A 15,941-nucleotide genomic window follows, 5' to 3' on the forward strand; every position below is an offset into this window, starting at 1 on the left:
GAATAAATTCACATTTCCCCATATTATACTCCATGTGTCACTTAGTCTATCTATATCCCTTTGCAAGCTCTTTGTGTCCCCTCACAGCTTACTTTGCCACCTAGCTTTGTGTTGTCAGCAAGTTTGGATACATTACACTCGGTCCCTTCATCTAGGTCATTAATATAGATTGTAAATAGCTAAGGCCAAAGCACTGATCCTTGCAGCACCCCACTAATTACAGCCTGCCAACCGGAAAATTACACATTTATCCCTACTCTCTGTTATCTGTCCGTTAACCAATCCTCTATCCATACTAATATATTACCCTTAACCCCATGAGCCCTTAACTTGCGTAGCAAACATTTATGTGGCAGCTTATCAAATGCCTTTTGGAAATCCAAATATACTACATCCACTGGTTCCCCTTTATCTACCCTGCTAATTACATCCTCAAAAAACTATAATAAATTTGTGAAACATGTTTCCCTTTCATAAAACCATGTTGACTCTGCCTAATCATATTATTATTTTCTAAGTGCCCTGTTACCACTTCCTTAATAATGGATTCCAGCATTTTCCTGATGACTAATGTCAGGCTAACTGGCCTGTAGTTCCCAGTTGTTGCTCTCCCTCCTTTCTAGAATAGTGGGGTTACATGTGCTACCTTCCAATCCGCTGTGACTGTTCTAGAATCTAGGGAATTTTGGAACATCGCAACCAATGCATCCACTATCTCTGGATCCACCTCTTTTAGAACCCTAGGATGTATGCCATCAGGTCCAGGGGATTTGTCGGCTTTTAGTTCCATTAGTTTCTCAAGTATTTTTTCCCTACTGATATTAATTACTTTACGTTTCTCACTCTTATTAGCCCCTTGGTTCCCCACTATTTTGGTATGCTTTTTGTGTCTTACATAAGAAACATAAGAAATAGGAGAGCATCCTGGGATGAGAGGGCTGTCCTATGATGAGAGATTGAATAGAATGGGCCTATACTCTCTGGAGTTTAGAAGAATGAGAGGTGATCTCATTGAAACATACAAGATTTTGAAGGGGATTGACAGGGTAGATGCTGAGAGGTTTTTTCCCCTGGCTGGAGTGTCTAGAACTAGGGGGCATAGCCTCAGGATAAGGGATCGGCCATTTACGACTGAGATGAGGAGCAATTTCTTCACTCCGAGGGTTGTGAATCTTTGGAATTCTCTGCCCCAGAGGGCTGTGAATGCTGAGTCATTGAGTATATTCAAGGCTGAGATAGATAGATTTTTGGACTCTAGGGGAATCAAGGGATATGGAGATCAGGCGGGAAAGTGGAGTTGAGGTCGATGATCAACCATGAGATTATGGAATGGCGAAGCAGGCTCAAGGGGCCGTATGGCCTAATCCTGCTCTTATTTTTTATGTTCTTATAAGAAATAGGAGCAGGTGTAGGTCATTTGGCCCTTCAAGCCTGCTCTGCCATTCCATAAGATCATGGCTGATTTCTACCTCAATCCCACTTTCCTGCACTAACCCCCTATCCCTGATTCCCTTAATATCCAAAAACTATTGATCTCTGTCTTGGATATACTCAACGATTGAGCCTACACAGCCCTCTGGGGTAGAGAATTCTAACGATTCACCACTCTCTGAGTGAAGAAATTTCTCCTCATCTCAGTCCTAAATGTCCGACCCCTTATTCTGAGACTTTGATCCCTGGCTCTAGATTCCCCAGCCAGGGGAAACATCCTCCCTGCATCTACCCTGTCAAGCCCTGTAAGAATTTTGTATGTTTCAATGAGATCACCTCTCATTCTTCTAAACTCCAGAGAATATAGGCCGCGTCTACTCAATCTCTCCTCATAGGACAATCCCCCCATCCCAGGAATCAGTCTGGTGAACCTTCGTTGCACTCCCTCTATGGCAAGTATATCCTTCCTTAGGTAAGGAGACCAAAACTGTACACAATACTCCAGGTGTGGTCTCATTGTGCCCTATATAATTGCAATAAGACATCTTTAGTCTTAAACTCAAATTCTCTTGTAATAAAGGCCAACATAGCATTTGCTTTCCTAATTGCTTGCTGTACTTGCACGTTAACTTTCAGTGATTCGTTTACAAGGATACCCAGGTCCCTCTGAACACCAACATTTCCCAATCTCTCACCATTTAAAATATACTCTGCTTTTCTATTTTTCCTTCACATTTCTCCACATTATATTCCATTTGCCATGTTCTTGCCCACTCACTTAGCCTGTCTATATCCCCTTGAAGGCTCTTTACATCCTCCTCACAACTTACATTCTCACCAAGCATTGTTTTTAAAAAAAAAATTGTATTAGCTTATGGGATCTGGGCGTCGCTGGCAAGGCAAGCATTTATTGCCCATCCCTAATTGCCCTTGAGAAGGTGGTGGTGAGCCGCCCTCTTGAACCGCTGCAGTCCGTGTGGTGAAGGTACTCCCACAGTGCTGTTAGGGAGTGAGTTCCAGGATTTTGACCCGGTGACGATGAAGGAACGGCGATATGCTTCCAAGTCAGGATATGTGACTTGGAGGGGAACTTGGAGGTGATGGTGTTCCCATGCTCCTGCTGCCCTTGTCCTTCTAGGTGGTAGAGGTTGCGGGTTTGGGAGGTGCTGCCGAAGAAGCCTTGGCGAGTTGCTGCAGTGCATCTTGTAGATGGTATACACTGCAGCCGCGGTACGCCGGTGGTGGAGGGAGTGAATGTTTACGGTGGTGGATGGGGTGCCAATCAAGCGGGCTGCTTTGTCCTGGATGGTGTTGAGCTTCTTGAGTGTTGTTGAAGCTGTACTCATCCAGGCAAGTGAAGAGTATTCCATCACACTCCTTACTTGTGCCTTGTAGATGGTGGAAAGGCTTATCATCAGCAAACTTGGATATATTACATTTGGTCCCCTCATCCAAATCAGTGATATAGATTGTGAAAAGCTGAGGCCCAATCACTGATCTTTGCGGTACCCCACTAGTTACAGCCTGCCAACCCGATTTTATTCCTATTCTCTGTTTTCTGTTCGTTAACCAATCCTCAATTCATGCCTAATATATTACCACCAATCCCATGAGACTAATTTTATTTAATAATAATCTCTTGTGTGGCACCTTATCGAATGCCTTCTGAAAATCCAAATACATCACATCCACTGGTTCCCCCTTATCTATTCTGCTAGTTACTGTTAGATCCGTGATTCTGAGAGTATGCTGTTTTTCAATAACCACACGGATGCTGTAACTTAACAATAAACAGGTATTTACTGGAGGAGGGTAGTCTCAAGACTGGGGGTACAGAGGCATGCGCAAGGTGTGGTCACTGCCGGTACTACAGTATACAGGAGCTGTAAAAGTAGTTCTGTCTTAAAGGCACATACACTACAATTCCTCCCCTTTTAGATTAGTAGTACCCCTAATATTCAAATAACAATTAACACTTTAACATGTACATTAAACAACAATAGTCCATTTATAGATTCAGTCTTTGGGGCGGCTTCCTGACCCTTTCGGGATAGCGCCTTTCCTGAGGTTCTTGTTCTTGGTGCAGAGGCGATTCTGACCCCTTTTCATCGGGTAGTTCATCGGGTTCCACTGCTACTGGTTCTGAGGTAGATGCTACCGGTATGTCGGGTTCATCCCCAGGTACTCGAGACATGGGGTTGACGCGTTCCTGTGACGCTAAGATCTGATCGACGTGGCGTCTCACAATGTTCTCCCCGACATCCACTGTGTACATTAATGGCCCCTGCCTTGTGCATATCGTTCCGGGTTGCCATTTCTCTGTTCGATAGTCACGGGCCAAGACTGGTTGTCCTACATTGAAGCTCCTTGTCGGCTTCTCATTGATGTGCTGGAATTGTTTGTCCTCAACATTTCTTCACACATTTGGTCTGAGCAAGTCCAGACGAGATCTCAACCTTCGGTTAAAGAACATCATGGCCGGAGTCTGGTTGGTAACTGCATGTGTCGCGTTTCGGTAGGCTAATATGAAATTGTCCATCTTATGCTGTAGTGGAATTTCATCGTCGCACATGGCCTTTATCGCCTTCTTAAAGGTTTGTACGAACCTCTCAGCCAATCCATTTGTGGCTGGATGATACGGGGCGGATGTGTAATGCTTTACCCCATTCCTTCTATTAAATTTTTGAAACTCTTTGGACACAAACTGTGGTCCATTATCAGAGCAAATCTGCTCTGGCAAACCGTTTCTGGCAAATATGGTTCGGAGGACTGCATTCATTTTCTCTGTAGTGGTTGAGGACATTTTTATCACCTCAGGCCACTTCGAATGATCATCCACTGCTATTAAGAACATTGAGTCCATGAATGGAGCAGCGAAATCAATATGCACCCGTTGCCATAGAGAGGAGGGCCACTCCCATGGGTGTAGAGGGGCATGTGGTGGTGCATTTTGGACCTTCTGGCATCCTAAGCAGCTCTTAGTTAGGTCTTCGATTTGTTGATCGATTCCCGGCCACCACACATAAGCCCTAGCAAGGCTTTTCATTTTCACTCCCCCCAGATGACCTTCATATAGCTCATTTAGCACTCTCTCCCTTAACTTGGGTGGAATCACCACTCTGGATCCACACATCACTGTCCCCTGGCATACTGACAGCTGTTCTCTTCTGGATGAGAATGCTGGCAACAGTGAGTCGCCATGTGTTGGCCATCCCCTCACCATCAAATCATATACCCGAGACAGCGTCGGATCATTGCTGGTCTCCATCTCTATATCCACGTTCATTACTGGCAATCATTCAATTATTGACGAATAAAATATCTCGATAGGGTCCACTGCTGGTGCTTCCTCCACAGTAGGCAGTGGCAGGCGCGATAGCCCATCAGCGTTCCCATGCTGTTTCGTGACTTTATATTCTATTTCATATTGATTCGCCCCTAGAAACAGGGACCATCTTTGTAACCGTTGTGCAGTCATCACTGGAACGCCCTTCTTAGGATTAAAGATGGAGACAAGTGATTGGTGGTCAGTCAGCAAGGTGAACTTCTGCCCATGCAGATAGTGGTTGAATTTTTTTACTCCCCATACTAGGCTGAGGGCCTCCCTGTCAATCTGGGCGTAGTTGCGCTCGGCTGAGGTTAGTGACCGAGACGCAAAGGCTACTAGCCTCTCCAACCCGTCTGGGAATTTGTGCGACAGCACCGCTCCAATACCATAGGGTGATGCATCACATGCCAACCGAATTGGTAGTGCTGGGTTGAAATGGGCCAACACCTCTTTTGATGTGATCAATTCTTTACACTTCTGGAAAGCTCGTCTACGTTCATCATTCCACTTCCATGGTACCCCTGTTTGCAGTAGGGTGTTCAGTGGGTGTAATACCGTGGACAAATTTGGTAAGAACTTGTGGTAGTAGTTTACCAGCCCGAGGAACGACCTCAGTTGTGACACATTTTCCTGTGCTGGAGCCTTGACTACTGCCTCAATCTTTTCAGGGGACTTATGCAACCCCTCTTCATCGATGACGTGGCCACAATACGAGATCTGTTTCTGGAAAAACTCGCACTTGTGGCGATTAGCTCGTAGCCCATACTCCTTTAATCTGGTGAGCACCTTCTCCAAGTTGGCGAGGTGATCACTGTCATTTTCGCCCATGACGAAGATGTCGTCCAAATAACACTGGGTCCCTGGAATCCCTTGCAGGACTTGATCCATTGCCCTTTGCCAGATAGCCGGAGCCGAGGCTACCCCGAACACCAGCCGGTTGTATTGATAGAGACCTTTATGAGTGTTAAACGTAAGGTATTGTTTCGAAGCTTCTTCTACCTCCATTTGCAAGTACGCCTGGGCTAGATCAATTTTGGTGAAGCGTTTACCTCCAGATAGCGAGGCGAAAATATCCTCAATTCGTGGAAGCGGATATTGTGCCGTGTGAAGGTTTGAGTTCACTGTCACCTTAAAATCCCCACAGATGCGGACCTTCTTTGGTTCCCCAGGCGTATTACTCAACGACCTCTTCCTTACAGGAACGATGGGTGTAGCCCACTCGCTCCAGTCCACTTTGGACAGTACTCCTGAACGTTCCAACCCTTCCAGCTCTGCTTCGACAGCTGGTCTGATCGCATAAGGCACTCGTCTGGCCTTCAGAAACTTTGGGCTTGCATTTTCCTCTATTTTAATCATTGCTATTATGCCTTTTAGTGTTCCTAGTCCCTCCTGGAACACTTCTTTTGCATCAGTTAGCATTTTTGACAGTCGTCCAGGTGTGACGTCGTCATCCTTTTTGCCTCAACCTTCAGTGCCTGTATGGAATGCCAATCTAATTGTATCTTCCGGATCCATTCACGTCCTAGCAGTGGTGGTCCTCCATCTGGCAATACATATATATCCATTTTAGGTATTTCCTGGCCTTTATATATCACTTTCACCCTTATTTTTCCTTTGGGGTAGACTTTTTGCCCCGTACACGTCTTCAAGACAATCTCTGTAGCTTTCAAGGGTATATGTGAAAATAGCCACTTGTAGTCCCTTTGGTTTATGACTGTCAGGGCTGATCCTGTGTCCAATTCCATTTTCACTTGGACTCTGTCTATCTTGAGTGTAACCCAGATAGTCTGGTGATCCTCCAATTTGGTTACCTTATGTAGTTTCAGACAACCCAGCTCCTTGCTTCCGGAGTCTGTGTCACTTTTCTGTTCGTCTGAACCACTGTCCATCACCTGGTGTACCTTTTTGTACATCTCCTGTGGAGATTTCTTACTGTTGGTTTTCTTCCCAGACCTGCAGACTCTTGCTATGTGTCCTGCTTTTCCACACTGTCTGCACACTTGGTCCTTGAACCAACAACCCTTCTGGTCATGTGTTGTTCTGCCGCAACGATAGCACTTCCCTGTTCCATAGGACATTTCATTGGTGCCATATTCTTGTGGTCTCCGTTGTATCTCTGCAACGCCCCTTGCAGCTGCTTCGTGTGATACTGCCATACTGAAAGCCTTGTCCAGCGTAAGATCCTTTTCTGATAGAAGCCGTTTCTGGGTTCCTTCACTTTGTAGCCCACACACAAACTTATCCCTTAACGTATCTGCTAGTCCCACTCCAAACTGGCAGTGTTTCGATAGCTTGCGCAGTTCCATTAGGTACTCAGCATTGCTTTCGTCTTTGTGTTGGTTCCTTTTATGGAACTTAAATCGTTCTGCTATCAGCAGCGGTGTGGGGTTTAAGTGGTCCTGTAGGATTTCTACTATGCTTTCGAAATTCTTGTTCACCGGCTTCTCTGGGGTTATTAGATTTCGCAGTAACCCATAAGTTTTTGCACCCATGGAATTTAACAAAACCAGTGCTTTACTAGCATTTGGCACTTCATTCGCCCTGCAGTACACCTCAATACGTTCCACATATGTCGCCGAATCTTCGACTTCATTGTCGAACGTAGAGATACTGCCACTCTTCGGCATCCCTGGGTGTGATTTAACTGTCAAAAATGGTGTCTCCCGCGCTTCCCCTTCTTCTCCGCTGGCACAAAATGGCGTCTCCCGCGCTTTCCTTCCTTCCCGCGCTCGCCCTTCTTCTCCGCTGCGGCTTCTAAAAATGGCGTCTCCCGCGCTCTTCCTTCTCCGCGGCTCAATGTCGTCTCCCGCGCTCTCCCTTCTTCTCCCCGCGGACACTGTTCAGCCCTTGAGCCCTGGCTGTGCTCTGCGCGTTCTTTTTTTTTCTCGACGCCGCTCGGTCCTGAACCCGGCTGTTGCTTCACCCTCTCTCTCTCCGGTTTTTTTTTTTTTCTCTCGACGCTGCTCGGTTTTCAACCCCCGGCTGCGCCCTGTGCGCTTCACCCTCTGTCTTACCCCGTCGATGCTGCTCAGCTTTCTCTCCGCCGTCGGTCAGCTCTAGCCGCCGCTGTCCGGGAAGGGTCTGCGCTGGACCTGTCGTCAGTCTCTTGCTGATCGTCGTGGCTGGGGAACCAAGCCTGGCTCTCCACAGCCTCCCCTGCGATGTTCACTCTCTGCCGGACGACTGGGCGGTTGCTCGTGGTCGACGCCCGTGTTCCTGGCCTCGACTTTTTTTTTTACACCGCCCTCCCGGAGCGAATCTTTGAAGGGAAATGCAGAGTTGCAGGTAGATTCGAATCGACACTCGTCGCCACTGTTAGATCCGTGATTCTTAGAGTATGCTGTTTTTCAATAACCACACGGATGCTGTAACTTAACAATAAACAAGTATTTACTGGAGGAGGGTAGTCTCAAGACTGGGGGTACAGAGGCATGCGCAAGGCTTATATACAGGTGTGGTCACTGCCGGTACTACAGTATACAGGAGCTGTAAAAGTAGTTCTGTCTTAAAGGCACATACACTACAGTTACAACTTCAAAAAACTCTAACAGATTCGTTAAACACGATTTCCCTTTCATTATTCCGTGTTGACTCTGTCCAATCCTATTATTATTTTCTAAGTGCCCTGTTACCACATCCTTAATAATAGATTCTAGCATTTTCCCTACTACTGATGTCAGGCTAACTGTTCTGTAGTTCCTCGTTGTCTCTCTTCCTCCTTTCTTAAATAGTGAGGTTACATTTGCTACCTTCCAATCTGCAGGAACCGTTCTAGGCTCTATGGGACTCAAAACCCTAGGATATATGCCATCAGGTCCAGGGGATTTATTGGCTTTCAGTCCCATTAATTTCTCCAGTAATATTTTTTTACTAATACTAATTTTTTTCAGTTCCTCATTCTCGCTAGACCCTTAGTTCTTCACTATTTCCAGGAAGTTTTTGCATCTACTTCCATTAAGACAGACACTGCGGGCTGGATTTTATCAATGGAGGCTCTTTGAAGCTGTCAAACACTGACAATCTGTACTCTAAGTTAATTCCTTCCTCTCAGGCTGATTTAGAGATCTCTCCAGAACAGAAAGCAGAGGCTGCAACTTTTGACAGCTCGCAGCCATTCTGCTTTCTGTGCCGGTGAGATGAGGGACTCCCGAGACCTGAAGGAAGGAAGCCTGCATTAGTAAGTAAAGGTAAGTAAAACTTATTTAAACACTTTACACACACCAAACACACTTACCTCTGCACTCATGCACCCATCACTCACCTGAACATTGGACATCTCGAACCCTCCAAGTCCTTCAGCCCGACGGTCCGCCTTGCTAACTTGGCGTGGTTTGGAGCCGTCGGGCAGCCCACACTTCAGGGATAAAAATAGGGATTAGGCTAAAAACTGCCTGTTAACTACCTGTTAACAGGCAGTTAATTGGCACTAATCCCCTTCCCGCCACGGGGAGGCGGCTCCCAGTATAGGTCGGGTACCCGCCTCCTGGGAAACGGGCATGGAGGCAGGTTGGGGGTGGGGTGGGTTCGTGCCCCCGCGATTTTGCGATTTTAACACCCCACACGCCTCCATTCCTGCCTCCATGGCCCTGGGAAATTCTAGCCCAAAGTATTTGTTTAATTTCTCTGTCATTTTCTTATTCCTTATTATAATTTCTCCTGTCTCAGCCTGTAAGGAACCCATGTTTACTTTCGCGTATCTTTTCATTTTACTTACCTATAGAAGTTTTTACAGTCTGTTTTTATGTCTCTCGCTAGTTTACTCTCATATTCTATTTTCCCTTTCTTTATCAATTTCTTGGTCCTCCTTTGCTGAATTCTGAAATCCTCCCAATTCTCAGGCTTAATACTCTTTTTGACAACATTATAAGCCTCTTTCTTTGATCTAATACTATCTTTAACTTCTCTTGTTAACCACGGTTGGACCACTTTTCCTCTGGGTTTTTTGTGCCTTAAAGGAGTGTATATTTTTGTAAACCAGAACCAGATCCAGCATTGCCTCCTTTCTCATTGGGTCAGAAATGTACTGATCAAGAAAGTTCTCCTGAACACACTTCAGAAATTCTTCTCCATCTCTGCCCTTTACACTATTACTATCCCAGTCTATATTAGGATAATTGAAATCTCCCATTATTACTACTCTATAATTCTTTCACCTCTCTGTAATTTCCCTGCAAATTTGCTCCTCTATATCTTTCCCACTAGTTGGTGGCCTATAGAATACACCTAGTAGTGTAATGGTACCTCTATTATTTATTAACTCTAACCAAATAGATTCTATCCTTGACCCCTCCAGGACATCCTCTCTCCCCAGCAATGTAACATTCTCCTTAACCAATACTGCCACCCTACCTCCTTTTTTTCCTTCCCTTTCTTTCCTGAACACCTTATATCCAGAAATATTTAAAACCTGATCCTGCCCTTTTTTGAGCCAGGTCTCCGCTATCGCCACAACATCATATTCCCATGTGGCTATTTGCGTCTGCAGCTCACCAACCTTATTTACCACGCTTCGTGCATTTACACATATGCACTGTAAACCGGTCTTAGACCTTCTTGTATTCTCTCTTAATCTGACCCCACCTAATATCTTACTGTTTCTTACTGTAGTGCTATCTGTCTCTCCCCATCCTTTGTGCACTTTGTTTCTCCTTTCTAATGCTACATCCTGGTGCCCATCTCCCTGCCAAATTAGTTTAAACCCTCCCCACCAGCACTAGCAAACCCCCCTGCAAGGACATTAGTTCTGGCTCTGTTGAGGTGCAACCTTGTACAGCTCCCGCCTCCCCCAGAACCAGCCCAAATGCCCCAGGAATCTGAAGCTTTCTCTCCTGCACCATCTCTCTAGCCACGCATTCATCTGCTCTATCCTCCTATTTCTATACTCACAAGCTTGTGGCACAGGGAATAATCCAGAGACCTTTGAGGTCCTGCTTTTTAATCTCTTTCCTAGCTCCCTAAAATATGTCGACAGGACCTCATCCCTTTTTCTACCTATGTCATTGGTACCAATATGGACCACAACCTTTGGCTGTTCATCCTCCCCCCTCAGAATGTTCTGCAGCCGCTCAGTGACATCTTTGACCCTGGCACCAGGGTGACAACATACCATCCTGCAATTATGTCTGTGGCCGCAGAAACGCCTGTCTGTTCCCCTAACTATTGAATCCCCTACCGCTATTGCCTTTCTGATCTTCCTCCTCCCCCAAAACAGGGTAAGTCAATAGTGTACAGAGTTGAATTGTTGGGATGGGGTAGACTTGATGATCTTTTAGTCCTTTTGCATTAAAAGCTGGAGCTCCATAGCCAAATAGAGATTAGAGACCAATTAGAATTTAAAGAGAAGCATATGATAAATATAGGAGACAATAATAGAGAATAAAACTGAGAAATTTCAAAAGTACATAAGGGAAACAAAAAGGAAGAAGAATAAGAATTATGGCAGCCAACATAAAAGAAATAGCAAGGGCTTTTATAAGCACATAAGAAGTAAAACAACGGTCAAAGAAGGGCTAGAGATACTGAGAGTGAAGGAATAGAAGTATTTCACCTCTATTTTTGAAAATGGAAGTAAGTACCTCAGGAGGATGTGGAAGAATTATTGCTTGAGATAAATATTCAAAAGGAAACGGTGTTTAAAAAGTTAATGAGGCCAAAAGTAGAAAAGTCGCCACATGATAGCCATTCCAAAATACTGAAGACTGGGGAGAGATAGTGGAGGCACAAATCATAATTTTCCAAAATCTTTGGGATCAGGAATAGTTGCAAAGGACTGGGGGCTGACAAATATTAGACCCGTATTCAAGGAGGGAAAAGGAATAAATCAGGAAATGATAGGTCTGTCAGTCTTACCTTGGGTGTGAGTAAACGTCGGAGCACCAAAGTGTAAATCTGCTGCCAGCACTGCTGGCGGCTGGCCTCACTCATGTTGTGAGGCAAGCCCCGCCCCTTGATTTTAATAGGCTCCCGGTCCATGGAGAACATGTGCAGAGAAGCAAGCTTATATACTAGTTCTCCGGAAGATGCAAAACTAACTGAACCAGCAGCTCTTAGAAGGTTGCTACTTGCACTTGAAGGGGATTTCAGGAGTGGAGTAGTTGTTGGAAGTTGAGCAGCATTTTGAAAATGTGTGCACTGTTGGCCATGGGGAAATCTTCCTGTTCAATTGTAGCTGGAAGCAAATCATAGAATCATAGAATGGTTACAGCACAGAAGGAGGCCATTCGGCCCGTCGAGCCCATGCCAGCTCTCTGCAAGAGCACTTCAGTTAGTCCCACTCCCCCGCCCTTTCCCCATAGCCCTGCAAATTCTTTCCCCTCAGGTACTTATCTAATTCCCTTTTGAAAGCCACAATTGAGTCTGCCTCCACCACCCTTTCAGGCCGTGCATTCCAGATCCTAACCACTCGCTGTGTAAAAAAGATTTTCCTCATGTTGCCTTTGGTTCTTTTGCCAATCACCTTGAATTTGTGTCCTCTGGTTCTCGACCCTTCCGCCAATGGGAACAGTTTCTCTCTATCTACTCTGTCTGATCCCCTAACTATTGAATCCCCTACCACTATTGCCTTTCTGATCTTCCTCCTCCTCCAAAACAAGAAGTTTATTGGTATCAGAAGTACAAAGGTAAGTATACCATAGTATACACGCTTACTCATCCTCCATGGAAGGTGTCACACCAGTGTCAATTTGCAGAGACCATTTACCTTTTCATTCAACGTGCTTTCATACAACAGAAGATAGAGGTCACAACAGTGGAGGGGCACAGTAAAACCTTACACATAGCAGTTTAAAGTTCAGCTAACAAAGAGTAGTCAGCAGAAACAACATGCTAGCTCATTTGAAACATCCTGGCCCCAAGAGAGAGGTTACTTGGGAACTGTTTGGAGAGCTCAGATCATTCCTTATGGGTCAAGACCGCATATAACCACAGAAAGAGGATCAACCATGCTTAAACAGTTCACACAATGTGAGGAGATGGCTCTCACCATACTTTGGCTGAGAAGCTGTGGAAAGGATTGGCGAGGGTGAGTTTGCAGACATGTGCTACCACCCACACAAGTATCCTTCAGTCTTTTCCAACACTCACTTTCTAAACCCCCTCCCCCCACACCACCCCCGCCCCCCGCCCCCAAACTGGGGCTTCATGTGCTAAGCAGCTGCTTGATGCATAACGTTCTTATGATCTTACCTCTCTTTGAAGTCTTGGTGATACATAGAAAATCTTTTTCCTTTTCTCTTCCTGCAGGTGGTTCTTCCTGTAGGTTAGTCCCAAGATGAGTCAGCAGCAAGTGGATCACTGACACATCACAGCATGTTGAAGAGAACACTGCCCTGACCCCCAACCCTAGTACAGATACTAGCACCCCGGAGAACATAGGGTTTGAGTGTGAGAAAGAATCACAATTCACAAGTGAGGATGAGCAAGAAGACAGTAGAACTAAAGGTTCTGAGGCGCATTGTGAGCCCATGCAATCTCTCAGTTGTAGGGGCAAGAGATTGGTATCCTACTGTAGAACTTTAGACAGGTGGTAGTGCAAGAACAAAAGGCATTTTCTACATCCTTTGAGTCACTCATGAGCAGCCTGCTGGTGGAGAATGTGCAGCAGTGCACCTCTGATATAGGAAATGAACCAGAACAGATAAGAGAAGTAAGTATTGGGGAACATCTAAGCAATGGTGATCACAACATAATAAGTTTTAAGATAAAGATTAAAAAGGACATAAGTAAGACAAAGACCAAAGTAATAAATTGGGAAAATTGATTTTAGAGAATGGAACTAGGGGAAATAAACTGGAAACATTTATTGATAAACAAAGAAATAGAACAGCAGTGGGAAACATTTAAAATGGTGATCAATAGAGTACAGGAGAAGTATATCCCACCAAAAAGCAAGAACAAACTAGCCAGTAATGACACACCATAGATGAATAAAGAAATAAAATAAAAATTGAAAATAAAGAAAAAGGCATACACTAAGTACATAGAAAACAATGGAGAGGATGACAAAAGGGAATACAAAAAGGTTAGGAAAGAAGTCAGAAAAAACAAATAGGAAGGCAAAAAAAAATTACAAAATTAAATTATTAAGGAATATAAAAAGTAGAAAAGTATTCTACAGACACATAAATAACAAAAGAAAATTCAGGATAGGGATAGGACCACTAAGGAATACACATGATAAACTCACAGATAATGACAGCGAAATGGCAGAAATATTGAATAATTACTTTGCCTCGGTATTTACCAGGGAGACTAGCATGGTGGGCATGACATTAGAAGAAGAGATCAAAAAAGACATAAAGACATTTAAGATAGAAATGGGAGAGATAATTGATAAACAAATCAAACTGAGAGAGGATAAATCCCCTGGTCCAGATGGATTGCATCCGCGTATTAAAAGAGTTAGCAAAGAGGTAGCAGAGCCAATTTTACATAGATATAAAAAATTCATAAGAAAAGGAAATACTGCCTGCCAGAGGACTGGCAGACAGCTAATATGATTCCTATATTTAAAAAGGGAGATAGAACAAGTCCAGAGAACTATAGACCAATTAGCTTAACATCAGTGGTAGGAAAGACAATGGAATCCTTACTCAAAGATATAATACAAAAACATTTAGAAACTGAAAATATAATAAAGAAGTCAGCATAGATTCCAAAAGGAACCTTATTGAATTCTTTGAAGAAGTAACAGAAAGCGTAGACAAGGGTAATGTAGTAGATGCAATATATTTAGATTTTCAAATGGCCTTCGGTAAGGTAAACATAGTAAACTCATAAGTAAGGTCAGAACATGTAGAATTAGGGGACAATGATAGCAAGCTGGTTACAAAACAGAAAACAGAGAGTAAGGGGTTAAAGGTAGTTACTCAGACTGGCAAAAGGTGGGAAGTGGTGTTCCATAAGGATCAGTGCTGGGACCACTGTTGTTCAGCATTTACATAAATAATTTAGACTCGGAAATCAAAAGTACAACTTCAAAATTTGCAGACGACACCAAATTGGGGGGGGGGTGTAGTTAATACAGAGGAGGATGGCAACAAAATACAGGAAGACATTAATAAACTTGCAAAATTGGCATGTAATTGGCAAATGAACTTCATTATAGATAAGTGTGAGGTGGCACATTTGGTAGGAAGAATAAGGAGGTTACGTAAACATAGAAACATAGAAGATAGGAGCAGGAGTAGGCCATTCGGCCCCTCGAGCCTGCTCCGCCATTCAATGTGATCATGGCTGATCATCCAAATTCAGTACCCTGTCCCTGCTTTCTCCCCATATCCCTTGATCCCTTTAGCCTTAAGAAATATATCCAACTCCTTCTTGAATATATTTAATGAATTGGCCTCTACTGCCTTCTGTGGTAGAGAATTCCACCTACTTGGAAAATAAGTGTCTAACTGAAGTAGAGGAGCAGAAGGATCTGGGGGTACAGATGTTCCAGAGGTGGAAATGGGCGGTCCTAGTGATGGCATGGATATGTGGTTGGAGCTCATTTCGGGGTCAAATATGACACCAAGTTCGTGAACGGTCTAGTTCAGCCTCAGACAGTTGCCAGGGAGATGGATGGAGTTGGTGACGAGAGAAGTTTATGGTGGGGACCGAAGACAATGGCCTAGAAATTGGGTATAGCCCCGCTTGAGGCGTTAGAACTGGCGCTGCGCAAAGTTTATAGCCAGACGAAACTTATCGCTGCCTGGCGAGATATTGGGTTGCATCGCCCCCAAAGGGGATTGAGGCGCTAACTCAGACGTTGCAAGGGGCTCCTAAGGCGCAAAAGTTCAGGCGCTACCCAATATCGTCGTGGACGGGCGCAGCGCAGGTGATCTCAATTACCGAAACCACGAGACTTCCAGGCGCCGGCCGGCTCTTAAAGGGGTGGGTCAGTCAGCCTGAGCTGCTACACTCAACACCCTGTAGGCCTCAGAATCGGCGCTCGCCCTTCTCTGGCGCAACAAGCTTGGTGAGGATGGAGAAGGTGAGACAGAGAGCAGAGCGCTTCAGCACTGAGGCCCTGGACCACTTGGTGTCTGCAGTTGAGCGCCGTCGAGATGTTCTGTATCCTGACAATGGCAAGAGGCCGAATCAAAAGGCTTACCGGCGATCTTGGAGGGAGGTTTCTCAGAGGGTCAACTCCAACAGCTTGGCGACCAGGACCCCTGTTCAGTGCAGGAAGAAATTCAAC

Source organism: Somniosus microcephalus, chromosome 2 (assembly GCF_052327205.1).
Source record: "Somniosus microcephalus isolate GS21.2 chromosome 2, FLI_Smic_1.0, whole genome shotgun sequence".
Lineage (NCBI taxonomy): Eukaryota > Metazoa > Chordata > Chondrichthyes > Squaliformes > Somniosidae > Somniosus > Somniosus microcephalus.